Here is a 16,758-nt window from a genome sequence, read left to right as displayed (position 1 = left end):
TTCCCATCATGCAAATATATTTTAAGGTAGTGGTCAGCTTGATTTGTTGCAGGAATAATACAAATTGCAAGTGCGTACTCTATTAACCCCAGCCGGCCGAATAATATTTAGAGATTACACTAGGAAGAGTAAAACATGCACACTATACCGTTAAGATATACTCTTGCTAATGTAGCTTCACTTAAGTTATTCTGAACCAGAATATTCATTTAAATAGTAAAACAAGTAATAAAAATTCATTATAAAATAGAGGAGTTAACATTTGTGTCCAATCTTTTTCCTTAAATAACAGGTAGCCAATAAAAATCTGGTGACGCCAAATACAAAATGTTTGTGAAGTGTCTGTTTCAAGTATTCACAGTGCCTCTCAGTAAAACCTAGATTTCAAGTTCTTACACAGTGGCCTAATCCATTTTCTCCTGGGTGTTACATATGCTGTACAATAAATAATACATGTGGAATATTTTCCTTTGCGCCTAAAGAACATACAGAAGACCATGAGTGCCTTCACAAAACCTGAGGCGTGGACCACTTAGTCGTAAAAGAGTTCATCTGCAGCGTCTCGTATCTTAACTTCGGGTAAAGTGTCTTTGCTACTTGAGGTGCAATCTCTTCCAGAAATGTTCCAAAGCTCGGGGTCACTTTTAAAGACAAATATTGTGTGGTAAATCTCCCAGACACGCAACCTAAAGTGACTTTGTGAAAATAAAATTCCAATAAATGTGCTTAATCTCTGTCATTGACTCTAATGTCAAAAGGGTGGGATTTACCCAAAAACTACTCAAACCCAGTACCAAAAGCCATTTTAGGATATGTGTGATCCAAGGGAAAGTGTGAACGACATTGAGTTCCAGTAACTCGCACAGGCCCTGCCGGTAAACAGTCATAATATCGAACTGGACAGAATATCGAGTTTTAAATATAGAATGGACAGAATATCGAATTGCCAAAATATAGTGGTGAAGAATATCGAAAATCAGGTAAGAAATATCGATTTACATAATATAGAAGTAAGTAATATCGACAGTCATAATATAGTTGTTAAAAATATCGAATTTTTGTATAGTGTTTTAAGTGTTAGTATATGTGTTAAAAGTATGTATTAATTTTGGAATGTATGTTTGAATATTTTTAAAGTAATTAATTTTATGTTATTTAATTTTTGTGTAATTTAATTCTGTAGCGGGTTTATAGGGGAATAGGGTGGGAAGTAATTTAATTGTTATTAAGTAATTATTGATTGGTATTGAAAATTAATTGGTTTTACCGATGCCAATTGCTGTTGAGGCAAGATGGCCGCAGACAGACCGTAGGAAGCAGTAGCCCCTGAGCCCTGCTCTCGATAATTTTCTAGTGAGGATATACTGATGTGATGGAATCTCAATCTGAAAAGTTTGGAAAAGTAAGGGGGAGTGAATTGAGTTAAAGAGACCGTGAGAGCATAGAAGAATTGGAAAGAAGAGATGCTCTGGGAGCCAAACATCTTGGCATCGTGGCTGATTAAGAGACTGGGCAAGAAGCTGACTGCACGGAGTAAGCTGACTGCGCTGATAAAGCTGGTGGTTAATTGTGTATCTGAATATCAGCCAAGGGGTAGAAGAGACTTCAGTCGTGACATGGCCCCGAAAGTACAGAGGGCAGTGAAGGAGGTCACAGGAAGACAAGAGGAACCGGGGAGCGACTCTGATATACCAGCCGCAAACCTAAGAGCCAAAAATCACCGGAAAGGACAGGCACGAAAAGAGGCTGCTAGACTACGTGAGGAGGAGCGCTTGGCTGCAAGCGAGAGGCGAAGACAGGATCGAGAGGTTGAACGCAGCAGGAGGAAGGTGCTGCCTGGAAAAGGAGCATCCAACAGAGTCACGAGCGGCGAGAGGCAGAAAGATAGCTCCCTCCGGCAGCCCACACTACTCGAATCGTTCACCTTGTTTCACCCGTAGCGGATCTTGGTGGCTGTACCTGTTGCTGGACTCGCAGAGGGAGAAGCTCCAGGAGAGACGCTGGCGGTATCAGCGGAGATGGCAGCGGAGATGTCAGCGGCTCAATCGGAGGCCCCAGCAGCGCCTGCAGAGATGGAAGCCGAGGAAAGGATGCCGGTGTCAACAGCAGCAGCGGCTTCGTTACCGGCCTCAGCAGAAGTTACAGAGCTAGTGAACGCCGCGCCTCTTGTAGGAGGAGCAGGCGGGGCAGGCAGGGATGACGTGATCTACGCGCAGCCAGGCCCTGCAGAGATCCAGACACCGACACCGACATCAATAGCAGTAGCGGATGACAGGGGAGCAGGAGATCCGCTTGGTGAGCCTGATTTGTCTGTTGTAACAAAGCCTGCGGATGTGGAAACAAAGCTGCTGGAGGGCAGCCCTAGGCGTGATGACAGGCAAATAATGGGGACTGCAGGGAAGAAAAAGGAGACGGAGGGCAGGAAGTTTGGTGCGCTAGCTATAATAAATAATCAGCCCCCTGGCTCTGGCTCTGAGGAGAATGGGTCAACCCGTATGAATCAAGAGGTGTCATTTAACTCCCAAGAGAAGCAAGGGAAGGTGGATGGTGGTAAAAACGGTGGGAGTAGTGACGCCACTGCACAGAAAGATGTTCAAGATGTGAATAGATCTATAAATCACGATAACTTAGCCAACTGGGATGGTGTGACTAACCCATCACAGTCAGCAACTGATGGTGAACCAGTTGTAAGGAGCAAATCCACAAGAGCCACTCATGATGGAACTAGAGGTACCAGGGGTACCCGCTTGAGAACTACGGGCTCACCGAGCGATGATTGCTTTTATACAGGAGTCGATGAAAAGGATGAGGAAGATGAGGAAGAGGACGAGGGGGATGGGGGGCTAGAGGACACAGGCTCCAGTACTGTTTCATCTACAGATCCCTCGGTGGAGAGTTACTCGGAGGAGTTAGATTCAGAGGCTTCAGAGCTGTCAGAGGTGATGGTGGGGAAAAATACTGCTTTAAGGAGGAGTCTCGCAGTGAAGTCAAAGGCGAAACCCAGTAGGCTGAGGGGGGGGCCGCGAAGGAGAACAAAAAGAACGGAGTACCCACCACAAGGAGATATTGTCAAGAGGTTAGCTTGGGAGGCGTCAGCTACCTCACAATCGAATTTGGGGGGTGCCTCAGGGGGAAAACAGTTACATTCAATCCAGGAGAAAGCCGGTGGGCAACCTACCGGACAAATGGAGGGGCACACGGATAAGTTTGATTTGTTATTCTCAACTTTGAAACAGATCCAGGGAGAGGCTCGCCTGGAGAGCAAAAGGGCAAAACACGCAAATAAAAAAATTCAAACCTCACTTCGCAAGGTTGATAAGCTATATGAAGAAGTATCTGGCAGACTAGTGGAAGTTGAGGAGAGAACTGGCAAAGTGGAGGAGGAGGTGGTGACGCTGCAAGAGTTTAGACAAAAGCAGGAGAAAACAGCACTGGATGTCCTCTGGAAGCTCGAAGATTTTGAGAACAGGCAGAGGCGTAACAACATAAGAATTCTTGGTGTGGAGGAAGGGAGGGAAGAGGGAGATATGCGGGCTTTTGTGGTGGAGCTGTTGAAAGGTGCGTTCCAGGAGTTGGATAACTGGGACTGGGATAAGGAGGTGCAGCGCGCACATAGATTTCCATTGGTTCAGAAGAAGAATATGACAGGAGCCAAGTCTAGAGCCATTTTAGTTTATGTGGGGAACTACCTACTGAGGGAGGAGATAATCATGAAAGCCAAGCCAATGAAGAAACGAACATACAAAGACATCTCCTTCTTTGCCCGCCCAGACTTCTGCCATATAACAGTTGAGAGAAGATAGCGAATGAGACAACTTATTACACCGTTTCAGAACATTGGTTGCGAAGTGTATTTAATGTTCCCATCACGTCTTAAAGTTATCGTTAATGGACAGACCAGGGTGTTCTTCTCAGAAATTGCTGCACAGGAATATCTAACTTTTTTTAAGGAAGAGAAGGGCGAAGGGGAGAGAGGGAACAAAACAGGCAAAGTGATCGAGTTGCAGCTATCAGTAACATAGAACGTTTGACATAGTAACATCCATAGTAACATAGCAACACCCCCCCCCCAAAAAAAAAAAAAAAGGGGGAAAAAAGAAGTAAAATGAAATGAAATGAAAAGAGGGAAAAAGATCTGACTGCAAAAAGTGAGGTTAACACATCAGTGTAGAATGGATTGAAGGCTTAAGATGTGTGGGCAGGGTGGGGTGCTTCCTGGGAGGACCGGCTGTCACACATCGGTCGGGATCGACCGATTTGCCAGTAAGGGAGGGGGGAGGGGGGAGTGGGTTGGGGTATTTGGGGGGTACAAGGCACGGTGCGTATGGAACAGGTAGGGCAAAAGAGGCAAAAGAGACAAAAAAGGCAAGGAGGAGGATATAAGGAGAGGGTAAGAAAGCTGTCAGCAGATTCAAGTAACTGGAAAATGGCGATTACATGTAAGCGGAGGGAGGCTACTTTAGGGGGAGAGGGCCAGAAACAAAAAGAAATACTTCAAGGAGGGAGAAGGATGCGAGTAATGATGCCCTTGGGTCCTCATGGATATTAGGTGTGTAACGTGGAACGTATGTGGGCTAAATGATGCACAAAAAAGAATGAGAATTTCCATTGCCTTAAGGCAAATGAAATTAGTTTTCATGCAGGAGACACATATAATGGACTCGCAGGTGTACCTGCTGAATCAGCTGGGTTGTTACTTATTAGTGAGCTCTAGGCAGGGGGTGAAAAAGAGAGGGGTAGCCATCCTTGCTAGGAATAGGAATATTGTGGTAAGGAAGAAAGCACAGGATCAGTGGGGGCGGTGGGCTATGGTAGAGTGTCTCTTGGATGGGGTATGGACCACGCTTGTATCTGTCTATGGGTCTACGGAAGATGATCCGGAAATCTTTCAATTCTTAGATGTAGAATTAGCTACTTGGGCCCCGAGAGTCATTATCGCAGGGGATTTTAATATTAATGGGTCAGATGGGTTAGGGCAGGGCTCCTTTGGTAAATATAAAGGGAGGAAGAAAAGAGTGAGCCGGGCATTGGGAAGCTTAATCGTAAATAATGCCCTAATAGATGTCTGGGGGATTAAACGGATGGCCGACAAGGGGTATACATACTATTCAGCTCCACACCAAGTGTGTGTCAGGTTAGATTATTTTCTGGTCCCTAGCTCTGATGTCTCGAATGTACAGATAGGTAAATTACCAAGGATATTTAGCGACCATAACCCACTAATACTCACAATCTCAAGTAAAACAAATGAAAGACAGCGCACTAGTTGGACGTTTGAAAGGGGCCTGCTAAAAGATGAGGGTTATGTAGGACATATGACTAAGTGGATCCAAGATTTCTTCCAGATTAATAGAGGTAGCGCGGCAGAGGGGGTGGTCTGGGATGCCTTTAAGGCAGGAATCCGGGGCGAGACAATGAGCTTCAGTTCCTATAAGCAGAAACAAGAACGTTCAAGGAGCGAGGAGGCAAGGGTAAAGGTGATCGAGGCGGAGGCAGAATTAGAAAGCTGTCTTTTGAGTGGTATCCAAATTGACAATGCATGGAATGAGCTACTCAAGGTTAAAGGGGAGGCTGAAAGGGACGTTGCTATTAAAGCAGCTAAATTGTACACGTCTAAAAGGGAGAAGTGCTATGAGTGTAGTGAAGCCGTAGGCAGACACCTTGCTGTTCGGGCAAGACAGCAAGAGTCTACGGGAATAATAAGGGAGATAAGGGATGCAGCGGGCGGGCTACATACGAACCCTGAGGAAATTAGAGATGTATTTAGGAGCTTTTATGAGAGGCTATACACTGATGATCTGGGGGATATTGATAACCGGGCGGTGAATGAGTATCTCCAAGGGATACCTGGGGTAGCATTGGAGGAGGAGGACTCGGAGGGTTTGGAGGGGGCATTGCAATTAGAAGAGATAAAAGATGCAGTATGGAATTTGCCGGCGGGTAAGGCAGCAGGACCGGATCAAATTCCGATCGAATTTTATCAGGTTTTCTGGGGGGGCCTGAAGGAGGTTATAACAAATCTAATACAGCAGGCGCAAGCAGGATTCTCAATTCCTGCATCGTGGGGGGTGCGGTGATTGTGTTAATACTTAAAAAAGGGAAACCTCCGGAGGAGCCTGGGTCTTATAGACCAATCACTTTAATGAACTCCGATGCCAAAGTGTTCTCCAAAGCATTGGCAACAATACTAGCAGGAGTGATCGCTAACACTGTGAGTAGAATGCAACATGGGCTCATCCCTGGAAGGGGGACTACCCATCATATTCGTAAAGTGATTACGTTATTTGATGCGACGGAAGTTGCAGGAGACCCGATGGCTGTTATGCTATTGGATGCGGAAAAAGCATTCGATCGGGTCTCCTGGGGCTATCTATGGGGGGTACTGGAAAGATCTGGTGTAAAGCAGGGATTTATTAAATCAATCAAGGCATTGTACCTGAATCCTGTCGCCTCGATTCGGGTTAATGCAGGGTGTATGAGGCAATTTCAAATAGGTCGCGGAACTAGGCAGGGGTGTCCTTGTTCACCACTGCTGTTTGCCATCAACATGGACCCATTTATACGACTTATTGAGGCATGTGGTCTGGTTAGTGCTCTTCCTACCCTAACTGGGCAGTGTAAAGTTTTAGCCTATGCTGACGATGTTGCAGTGGTCACGCCAACACCGACGGAGTCCATTAATCAAATCGAAATAGAGGCCACAAATTTTGGGTATATCTCGGGGTATAGGTTAAATACGGGAAAGACTCAAATAATTAAAAATAGATTTGCCATCTGTACTGACAACCGAGTTATACGTTCAGGAATATATCTAGGAGTCTCTATTTCGGCTGATTTGGACTCATTAGTGGAAAGGAATATTGCTCCATTAATGAAAAAAGTAGAAAAAGACCTGGACAGATTGGAGAACTTGCATTTGAGTTTAGTGGGGAGGACGAATATAATTAAAATGTTAATTCTCCCTAAATTTTTATATTTATTTAGGGCAATTCCCTTGCTGTTTGATGCTAGGTGGTTCAAAAGGATAGAACACATGCTTAATAGATTTATTGGGGAAAAGGAAAGACACGAAGGGCATTAAGATTCATGACATTGCCTAAGGAAAGGGGAGGGTGGGCAGTGCCCGATTTAAGACTGTATTATTGGGCTGCAACGTTTCAAAATATGTTAGGGCTGGTAGGGGGTGCGGAGGCTGAAGGAGGGAGCGATCTAGGCATGGTTGCAATATTTGGACTGGTTCTGGGTATGGAGGTAGAAAATGTGTTTTTAAAATTTACGGAGGCTAGCTATTACAAGAGAACAAAATTCAAGACTCTTACGGCAGCATTTGCAGTCTGGAAAACATTTGCGAAAAGGTCAGGCCTGGGGAGGTATAACCGCTACACTAGATTTATAGATAACCCTAATATTCCAGAAGAGATTTTCGCGGACTCGGTGTTCACAGAATGGGTAGGTAAGGGAGTTAAGAGCTTTGGGGACGTTCTGGGGGACTCAAGTGTCTGCCAATTTTCAGAAATGCAGAACAGGTACAATTTACACAACAGTCACTTCTTCAAGTTTTTACAAATCAGGAGCTTCTTGATGAGTAAGGTGGGCGGATCTCTGGGGTTTGGTAGAGAGTCGGTAATGGAATTGATACGAACAGGGAAAGAGTGTACGATTAAACGATTTTATTTTGAACTAACGAAAGGAAAGCAGGATGATTTAGGGAAATGGGGTGATAAGTGGAAGGATAGTCTGAGTGTTAGTCAGGATTGTTTTGAGTTATCCCTGGAAAAGGGTCATAGACTTCTGTGTTCTGCATCATTGCAGGCACAGCATTACAAAACGTTGTATCATTTGTATTACACCCCAGCTAAATTAGCTCAGTGGGGAAGAACTGTGGGAACAAATTGTTATAGATGTGGAAGTAATGAGGCAGACTTAGAACATGTATTTGCCACATGCCCCCACTTATATTTGTTGAAGAAGGATATTGGAAATTTTATAAAGACTGTACTAGGAATAAATTCTTTTTCATTAACCCCCGCAATAATTTTATTAGGCATAAATGAGGAGGAAGGAGAGATGCAGTTAGGGGGGGAATTCTTGTTTGTAGCGGTAGCAGTTCTAAGATTGTGCCTAGCCTCTGCATGGCTAGATCCTCTCCCGCCTACATTTCATCAGTGGCTTGCTAAATTGCTTTCGATGTATCATCTGGAGAAAGAGATATATGCTAGGAAAGGCAAAAACGGGAGGAAAATGGGTAGGGTAATCTGGGATCCCATCACTCGATGGAAGGAAGGGAATCTTTAAATTATCTTAAGGTACTGAATGGGTCTGGTAATGCATGTTCATATATGCTTTCTGCTGACTAGAATTTGTGATTATTTGGTGTATAGTCTATTAAAGGTTCCTTAAGGGTAGGCAGATAGTGCTTTGAAAGGGAGGGGGATATTGATCATGGTAATTAATGATTTTTATGGTCTCGCTTGTTTATTTCTTTTTTGTGTTATGTATTGTTGTTCCTACGTTAAATTTTCTGGCCCTTGTCGCTCTTAGTGCAGATGGAATATCTAACTGCTGTCACGCTACTTTTTGGAATAGTGCACTGTGCCTTGTACATAAATGTAAAAATGCTCAATAAAAAGATTAAAAAAAAAAAAAAAAAAAGAAAATTACTTGGTTTTGATTAATTATTCATTGGTAAATAATTTGTATTAGTTGGTAACTAATTTGTATTAATTGTGTAGTTGATAATTATGTTATTTGTATTAATTTATTATTTGTAGCGGGTTGTTGGTTTATAGGGGAATAGGGTGGGAAGTAATTTAGTTGTAAATAATTAATTATTGAAATAATGATTGTATATTGATAATAAATGTATTATTAATTAATCATGAATAGGTATTATTTGTATTTATACATTTTTGGTATTGAAAATTAATTAGTTGTTAATTAATTATTAATAGGCAATAAATAAAAAAAAGGTATTCATAATTATTTAACTATTAAATATTGTGTGATTGGTAATTAATTTTAATACTTTTTTTGGTATTAATAATTAATTTATTTTTAATAAAATATTAAATTATTATTTTCCCTACTATTGCACTCACTGGAGTGGGAATAGTAATTTTTACCCCTACGCTATCCAACGCTTTCCCTACTATTGCTCTCACTGGAGTGGGAATAATAATTTTTACCCCTACGCTATCCAACGCTTTCCCTACTGTTGCACTCTTTGGAGTGGGAATAGTAATTTTTACCCCTATGCTATCCAACGCTTTCCCTACTGTTGCACTCACTGGAGTGGGAATAGTAAATTTTACCCTCCGCTATCCAACGCTTTCCCTACTGTTGCACTCTCTGGAGTGGGAATTGTAATTTTTACCCCTACGCTATCCAACGTTTTCCCTACTGTTGCACTCTTTGGAGTGGGAATAGTAATTTTTACCTCTACGCCTTCTGACGTTTTCCCTACTGTTGCACTCACTGGAGTGGGAATAGTAAATTTTGCCCTCCCGCTATCCAACGCTTTCCCTACTGTTGCACTCTCTGGAGTGGGAATAGTAATTTTTACCCCTACGCTATCCAACGCTTTCCCTACTGTAGCACTCTCTGGAGTGGGAATAGTAATTTTTACCCCTACTCTATCCAATGCTTTCCCTACTGTTGCACTCTTTGGAGTGGGAATAGTAATTTTTACCCCTACGCTATCCAACGCTTTCCCTACTATTTCACTCACTGGTGTGGGAATAGTAAATTATACCCTCCCGCTATCCAACGCTTTCCCTACTGTTGCACTCTCTGGAGTGGGAATAGTAATTTTTACCCCTACGCTATCCAATGCTTTCCCTATTATTGTACTCTCTGGTATGGGAATAGTAATTTTTACCCTCCCGCTATCCAACGCTTTCCCTACTATTGCACTTACTGGAGTGGTAATAGTAAATTTTACCCGCCCGCTATCCTACGCAAAAAATATTGAATATTTTTAATTATTATTATGTTAATATATATGTAATAAAAAAATGTTTTACTTACATTAATTATTTATTAATTTTAAAGTTATTTAAGTATTTTTAAGTATGTTTTAGTTAATTATATGTATTATTTCATTAATTTTACATTACTTTTAAGACATTTAAAAAATTCGATATTTTGCCCAACTATATTTTTTACAACGATATTTTGGATTCTATATTTTCGTACTTACCTGTTTGTAGATAGGGATTCGATATTTTGGCATTCTATATTTTTTCCTCGATATTTTGGCAAGTCGATATTCTCCTTCTCGATATTTCGTCAGTGATCCGGCTCTGCCTATATATTCCCAGTTCTTCAGTGGTCCAAATTCTGACCCCATAGTAAAGGGATCTTCATATGGTTAAGTGTTCCAATCTTTTTATAACAATGTCATAAGTTAGCTGTATTTTGGGGGAGGAGGGTAAAGATTCTCAAAATGTATTTTCTACAACATTTAAGGGCTGTAAGTTTTCACCACCTCATAGCTCCGATCCATAAAGGGCAGTTTGGGCCCTAGCTTTATAGACTTCCAGGGCCGGGTGAATGGCCTTGGACACAGCAGAGTGTTGTTTTTTAAAATAGGAATAGAATTTTGCATTAAAATTGTCTTGGACTTATTTAATTGTGGCCTCCAAGACAATTTTAAGTTGATCATGACCCCCGAATAAACTAAATTAGAAACACTTTGTTCAAGAGTATTTTTCTTTTGAAACTTTTATGTGGTCTAATGGCCATTTATTTGGTCTTAACAGGGTTTATCTCGAGGCCCTTTAGTCTACAATAGTGGCTGAAACTATCAATTAGGTTTTGTAGCCCCTTTGGTGTTTGGGACAGTAAAATTGTGTCATCCGCAAAAGTTAGGGCACAAATATGGATCCCTCCAAATTTAGGTGAATCATGATTTTTGCAGATGTTGAACTAAATCATTTACATATAATAAAAACAACTTAGGCACAAGGACACAACCCTTGTGCACGCCCCTCCTGACCGGGATCTCATCTGTGAGCTACCCTCCTATACCCCATTGTACCTAGCGAAGTTGCCCTCTTGAAGCGATATGATCTGTTTTAAAATCTCCTCTGGCACTCCCTGCTGGGGTAAAGTTCCCCATAAAAGATCTATTGGTATTGATAAAAAATGTTGCTTTCAGATCTATGAAAGCAACATATCAGTGTCCATATTTTAACCTTGTATACTCCTAGGCTAGACTTAAGAGTCTAAAGACTAGGTCGATAGTACTTGTTTTATCGCTGAAGCCGGCCTGGCAAGGTGAGAGTATGTCATTATTCACTATCCAGTCATTTAACTTGCCCAAGATTTGTTTAGCATAGACTTTCTGCAGGTGGCTATCAGGCTTATTGGTCTATAATTTGCTGGGTACTACCTTCTACCCTTTTTGTAGATGGGGGCTATCTCTGCCCCTTTCCAGGATTCTGGAGTGGGCTCTCCCGTAGCTATTGCATTAGTCAAAAGATTAATGTATGACACCCATACTTCTGGGGCATGTTTGAAAAGATTCCCTGTTATTTTATCAGGTCCAGGTGCCTTTGCTGACTTGATGGCAGCCTCAACTAGTGCAGTGTCCTCAGTGCCAAACTGCAATGTTACGTTTTGTGTGGGTAGCAAAAGCCCATCAATGGAGGCGCTAGGATCTTGGGAAAACGTAGCAGGGGTGACAGGAGTGGCATAAAACTCAGAAAAAGTGCTTATGCCAGGTGCAAGGGTCCAGGAAATGCTCTATAGGTATCTTATTTGAATTGCCACCATGTGCTATTATTCTCCAGAACATGGTCTAGCCCCCAATTTTTGCAGCCCTAATGAGGTCTTTCCAGCTAGCGTCCTCCCAGTTCCTCTGTGCTGTCTTCTGTATTTTTCTATATTCTACTCTTTCATATCTATTCTGGGTAATGTTTTTAGACTTGATGGCCCTTAGGAGTCGCCATTTAGCTAGAACACATTCTTTGTCAAATCAGAGATTAAGTGGCTGGATCTTGTGGCTGGATTTGCGAGCTCCCACCTGGAGTTTGGTTAGAAAGATCTTTATTTTCACTTTCTGTCTTCTATGAATTTGCGTAAAAGATAAAGGCTCTGGGCCTGGGTTCTCAATAGGAGTTAGGTCTTCGCAGAAGGCATTATAAATGTTAGTAAGGGGCTCAATTTGATCTATTATGACTGGCCATTTAACAGATCACCGATTATTACTAAGTGACGGTTGCATATCCTTGCTTCTAGGATCAGTAGGGTTTGTTGGATGGATGGAGTTCAGCCTCCCGGTCAGGGTTAGGAATAATGGAAAGTTATCACTCTCCTGTCTGCTATCTATCTTAAAGTCCTGTATATAAGCCAAATACGCTATACTCATCATTACATAGTCAATTGGTGAGTTGGAGGTTGCCCTGGTAAAAGTATTTGAACATTCAAAATTGTGAGGTGAAGCGGCCATTGCAGGCCCTAAGGCCTCTTTCAATGGTGAAATGAAGTATTTGCATTGCTGAGATAGAGCACGGCACCTTATGGTTTGTAGTGAGGAAGTGAATCCCCCTAGCCAATTCTTCCTCCTCAAAAATGGAGTTCAATCCTGCCATTGGTTTGTAGCAGCAATTAAAATCACTCCCCACGAGAATAGTTCTATTGGGTTCAGTTGATTCAAGAATTTCTTGGAGCCGATGGATGACAGGTGATACTTTTGATGACCCTCGGCCTTATATGTATATGTTAAAAAGAAGGATCTGTGTCATATTAGAAGTTTTCAATTTTAATCCTAAAATGTCTGGGGAAACGGTGCTCATAATTTCGATAGTAATCTTTACGTGAATTTGCATTCAAATGATCAGCCCACCTGAAGGTCTCCCTTTGTTTGAGGGCACAGCTTCTAAACTAAACGTACTATACCCTAGTTTGTGTAATGGCTCTCTGAGCCAAGTCTCTTGGAAGAGACAGATATCAAAATTGCCAATATATTCCTGCCAATCTGGTGCTGCAATTTTCTGTTTGAGTCCAGCTATATTCCAGGCTATCATCTTCAGGTTTTCTGGAGATTGGTCTACAGGCACAGTTAAGGCATGATCAAACAGAGTACCATGAGCAGTATATCAAAGATTGGCATTTTAGATGCCTGGATTTCATGTGAGTGAGTCTTATGTAAATGAGGATCATATGTGGGTAGATGTACAGGCATTAGTAAAGGGGGCACAGTGTCTATCTGACTCAGTATGACATTAATGTTTGAATTTGCTCTACCCTGTTCAATTAGTCAATCTACTGCTTCCAATGTGTTGGGCACCACTGCGGCATGCAACACATTATTGCCCTTATCTAGAATGATTTTGCTCAGTCTAATACTAATCCCGGTCTCAACGAGTGAGTGAGTTTGTAAATTCAAAGCTAGCAGGTTGTCTGCAATTTACTTAAAATAAATGTTTAGCTTTAGGTCGTCCATATTTTCGAGTTCTTGGTGAAAACGCTCAACTTTTATTAGATCTAATTTTACAACAGAGAGTCATTGACGCTAAGTTCTAATCCAGTGTATTACTTTATTTTTAGAGAGTCCTCATCTTCTCTAAGACCTTGCTTTAACCTAGGGACATCGTCATGAAGATATTATATCTATTCATCTTGGGTTGGTTTGAATATTGAGGTGCAGGGAGAGGTTTTGGTAACTGCTGGGGACCTATGCCCCCATCCTGGTCCTAAGTCTTTCTGTGATCTTTTGTAACTTGCACACTGGTGGTATCAGCATTTGAAGACACTGCATTGAGCCCTCCTGTCTAATGAGGGAAGGCATTCAGGGTCTTGTGTTTGTGTAGTCCGATTGATTGCCTAGCATATATATATATATATATATTTCTAGGACTGGGGAGACAGACCTGGTAGAGGTACTTATCCCTTAACTATTCAATTGTAGGTTTAGGGTATTGTTGATTTGCATGGATTCCAACAGATTAGTTGTCAGTTTTCTCCAAAGTAGTAAAAAATGTTCCAGGACTGCTCAATCCATTGTCATAGAGACCGGATATGTTTTTTGAGGGTCAGGCTCGTACATTTGGTTTTGTTTCGATTTACCTCTAGACTATTTGCAAAGGTCCACTAACTGATTCAATAATTTTCTCAAGCCTATGAGAGACTTTGAAATCAGAGCGTGCAATCTGCAAAGAGCAGGGCAGGTGCCTTATGACCTGTGATTGTAGGGGAATCATTCGTGCATGTGTCAGGATGGATAATGACATTGTTGAAATATAATGAAAGTAATGGTGGTGCAAGTACACATCCTCTCTATCGACAGGATCTGGTCCGTCAAATTCCCCAGACTCCCCCACCTTACCTCTGTGAAATTCTGACTATTTAGTCTAATGAATATGGATAAGATATAACTTGTTGCCCCAATTTTTCCCAGCAGTACCCAGAGTTTGTTTCATCGCCAAGATTGAACACAGACCTCAGATACATGAAAGCAACTTAAATGCTGTCCTTAATTATCACCAATCATTTTCTAGTAAATTGCTTGAAATCTTAAAACCTGGTTGATGCTAATGTTCTATATAAAGTCAGCCTGCCATGCGGAGAGTATGATGTTCTCCTCAAACCACAGCAGAAGATTGTCAAGGACTTGGGGGCAAAATTCTTTTTGCACGCTATCCAGTAAAGTTATGAGTCTGTAATTAGTCAGCTTATTTATTTGTCCTATTTAGGTCGAGCTTAGGCAGTGCTTGCGCTGTTTGCAAGACATGTAGTAGTCAGTCTGTGGGCGTTTTAAGCACGCCTATGTTATGCCATTTGTGCTTTGTTGTGCTTGTCTTAAATGCTTTCTTTTTATTGGTGCATTTTTCAAATGCCCCTCCTTTGTGTGTTTAGTTCCCTCCCTGGCGATTTAACAAGAGAACATTTTTGTTGGCCATCATACTTGAAGTGCAATCTTTTTCATCGCTTATCCTTAGATGAGCTCTCCTTCAGTCTTGGCTCTGCCAACTTCTGGCTCTCTTAACATAGAAAGGATTTGAGACGTCCTGGAAATCACCTCAGTTCTCTGTAGACTGGCCAGAGGGTGGTGGGTGATACCACTTATACCATGCATGGTGAACCACACTACCAGGTCAGTCTGTAGCCCACCTGACAAGGGGCTGACTTCAAGTACACTTTGGCTGAAGGTATTAGCAACTTTCAGCTCAGCACAATTTGTAGATGTGTGACTAAGGATCCTGCTTCTTGAGGCCTGTGGTTTGAGGTCTCTGACTGGCCTCAAGGGATACACCACCAATATAATTCAGCTCCTCACATGAACCACATACTCTGCTCTGCCCCACAATGGTGTCATTCTTCCCAATGTATTCACTCCTGCCACCATTTAAAAAGAAATACGAATTGGTAAAGCTAATCGGTCTGGACTTGGCATAAGTTTCTTTTTGCATTTCTTTTTATTGCAAGCATATGCTAAAAAAGTAAAAGAAAACAGAAGCCACATGAATGTGACTACCATATGTTTGAAATAAAACTTTAGAAAGAAAAAAGAAAACGTTCACTGATATAGTTTTTTTTAATCAATATTTGAGAAAAAAAAGCCTTTCTGTGGGGATATTAATTTTATTATTACTTGATATGAAGGCAACAATAGCGATTTGACCTCGAATAAGCACTCAGGGCCCGATTCACAGAAGTAACTTAAGACAAAATCAAAAACTTACTACCATTTTGGTATTCACAGAAGACACTTACTAATTTTGGTATTCACAGAAGGCACTTACTCATTTCGGTATTCACAGAAGTTAGGAGTCCTAACTTTAGGACTCCTAAATACCTTCTGTGAATACCGAAAGTCTTAAAATTAGGATTTTTCTCAGTTTAGTAGTAGTATAGTTAGGACTCCTAACTTTAGGACTACTAAATGCCTTCTGTGAATACCGAAAGTCTTAAAATTAGGATTTTTCTCAATTTAGTAGTAGTAAAGTTAGGACTCTTAACTTTAGGACTCCTAAATGCCTTTTGTGAATACCGAAAGCCTTAAAACTAGGATTTTTCTCAGTTTAGTAGTAGTAAAGTTAGGAGTCCTAACTTTAGGACTCCTAAACTGAGAAAAATCCTAATTTTAAGACTTTCGGTATTCACAGAAGGCATTTAGGAGTCCTAAAGTTAGGACTCCTAACTTCTGTGAATACCGAAGTGAGTAAGTGTCTTCTGTGAATACCAAAATGAGTAAGTGCCTTCTGTGAATACGAAAATGGTAGTAAGTTTAGGATTTTGTCTTAAGTTAGTTCTGTGAATCGGGCCCTCAGATTGCAGGGAGCTACAGTGTCACAACATACCTCCAAACAGCAACTTTGAAAAGGAGACAGGACATAAATCACCATCAAACTGGTCACCTGATTTGCATTCAAAATAAATAGCTAGTTATTGAAGACAATATACAAAAAATAATAGCACACTTTGAAAGAGCTTTGTGACTGAAGACAAAGATACGGTTTTTAAGCAGATGTGAACAATGAACACACTCTTTGTGCAGATGCTCAATGTGAATGGAGTCAATTGGAAAGGTGAGCAGACCCATTGCCCCATCCTGAGTGCGGTGGTGGGCTGGAGTAAAATGTGAACTACAACTCAACAGATAAATTGGATGAAGCCTACTGACCAAAAGCACCTCTATTTATGTTTGATTTGTTTTTAAAACAATAGTCTGGCAAGAATATCTGTGCCAAGAACCTGATCTGAAATAGAAAAACAGAAACAAAGGCCTCTCTTCAGAACGCTATGGAGTGTGTC

The sequence above is a fragment of the Triturus cristatus genome, chromosome 5_2, assembly GCF_964204655.1.
Source record: "Triturus cristatus chromosome 5_2, aTriCri1.1, whole genome shotgun sequence".
NCBI lineage: Eukaryota > Metazoa > Chordata > Amphibia > Caudata > Salamandridae > Triturus > Triturus cristatus.
Note: the sequence above shows the minus strand (reverse complement) of the source record.